Source organism: Salvelinus sp. IW2-2015, linkage group LG8 (assembly GCF_002910315.2).
Source record: "Salvelinus sp. IW2-2015 linkage group LG8, ASM291031v2, whole genome shotgun sequence".
Lineage (NCBI taxonomy): Eukaryota > Metazoa > Chordata > Actinopteri > Salmoniformes > Salmonidae > Salvelinus > Salvelinus sp. IW2-2015.
The window spans coordinates 8,569,832-8,571,781 of NC_036848.1; the positions used below are offsets into that span (position 1 = coordinate 8,569,832).

The 1,950-nt window shown below is 48.1% G+C and overlaps 1 pseudogene; it reads right to left on the reverse strand.

Annotated features, from left to right (window-relative positions):
* Positions 1–1,482: 1,482 nt before the first annotated feature.
* LOC139028098 (5-hydroxytryptamine receptor 4-like) overlaps positions 1,483–1,950 on the reverse strand; it is a 2,255-nt pseudogene continuing 1,787 nt past the window's right edge.

Below are 1,950 nucleotides of genomic sequence, written 5' to 3' on the forward strand. Positions count from 1 at the left end.
CGCAGACACCGACGTCTTGCTCCCGGACAAGCTAAACACCTTCTTCACCCGCTTTGAAAATAACACAKTGCCACCGATGCAGCCCACTCTCAGCCCACCCTCGTTTTCTGTGGCCGACGTGAGTAAGACATTTAAGCGTGTTAACACTCGCAAGGCTGCAGGCCCAGATGGCATCCCTAGCCGCATCTTCAGAGCATGCGCAGAACAGGTGACTGGAGTTTTACGGACATATTCAATCTCTCTCTATCCCAGTCTGCTGTTCCCAMTTGCTTCAAGATGTCCACCATTGTTCCTGTACCCAAGAAAGTAAAGATAACTGACCTAAATGAYTATCGCCCCGTACCACTCACTTCTGTCATCATGATGTGCTTTGAGAGGCTAGTTAAGGATCACACCCGAGACGCACTTCAATTTGYTAACCGCCCCAATAGATCCACAGACGATGCAATCGCCATCGCACTGCACACTGCCCTATCCCACCTGGACAAGAGGAATACCTAAGTCAGAATGATGTTCATTGACTATAGCTCTGCCTTCAACCCCATAGTACCCTCCAAGCTCATCATTAAGCTCGGGGCCCTGGGTCTGAAMCCTGCCCTGTGCAACTGGGCCCTGGACTTCCTGACGGCCGCCCCCCAGGTGGTGAAGGTAGGAAACAAAACCTCCACTTCGCTGATCCTCAACACAGGGGCCACACAAGGGTGCGTGCTCAGCCCCCTCCTGTACTCCCTGTTCACCCATGACTGCGTGGCCATGGACGCCTCCAACTCAATCACTCAATCATCAAGTTTGCAGACGAAACAACAGTAGTAGGCCTGATTACCAAAAATGACGAGACAGCCTACAGGGAGGAGGTGAGGGCCATGGCAGTGGTGCCAGGAAAATAACCTCTCCCTCAACGTCAACAAAATGAAGSAGCTGATCGTGGACTTCAGGAAACAGCAGAGGGAGCATGCCCCTATTCACATTGACAGGACCGCAGTGGAGAAGGTGGAAAGCTTCAAGTTCCTTGGCATACACATCACTGACATTCTGAATTGGTCCACCCACACAGACAGTGTGGTGAAGAAAGTACAACAGCGAATGCCAAACAGATCATCAAGAACATCAACCACCCGAGCCACGTCCTGTTCACCCCGCAATCATCCAGAAGGTTCATCAAAGCTGGGACCCGAGAGACTGAAAAACAGCTTCTATCTCAAGGCCATCCGACTGATAAATAGCCGGCTACCACCCAGCTACTCAACCCTGCACCTTGGAGGCTGCTGCCCTATATATATAGACATGGAATCATTGGCCACTTTAATAATGGAACACTAGTCACTTTAATAATGTTTACATACTGCTAAACTCATCTCATATGTATATCCTGTATTCTATTCTACTGTATTTAATCAATGCCACTCCGACATTGCTCGTCCTAATATTTATATATTCCATTCTTTTACTTTTGATACGTGTATTGTTGTGAGATGTCAGACACTACTGCACTGTTGCTAGGAACACAAGCATTTCGCTACACCCGCAATAACATCTGCTAAATATGTGTATGTAACCAATACATTTCCTGTTTAATAAAAGGAATCTACTTGCACGGCAGTCATTTTGAGATGGTTTCCAAGGTAACTACAGTATGTACCTGCCTACTGATCTCCTGAGTAKACACCAAACACCACCTAATCTGCCTGCCTAGTATCTCACAACCMAAGATGGCCACAAACGCATGGCGAAAGTTTTTATTGAAGAAGGCATAAATAAAAGGATTCAGAGATGAGTTAGCATAGCCCAGCCACATAGAGGCCCCCAGGACTATGGGGCTGATCCTGTCTCCCCACAGAGTAAAGGCTATGTTGATACAGAAGTAGAGGAGCCAGCACATTAGGAACACCCCCATGATCAAACCCAGGGTCCTTGCAGCCTTGTTCTCCTTTCTGATGGAGAAGCCCCCCA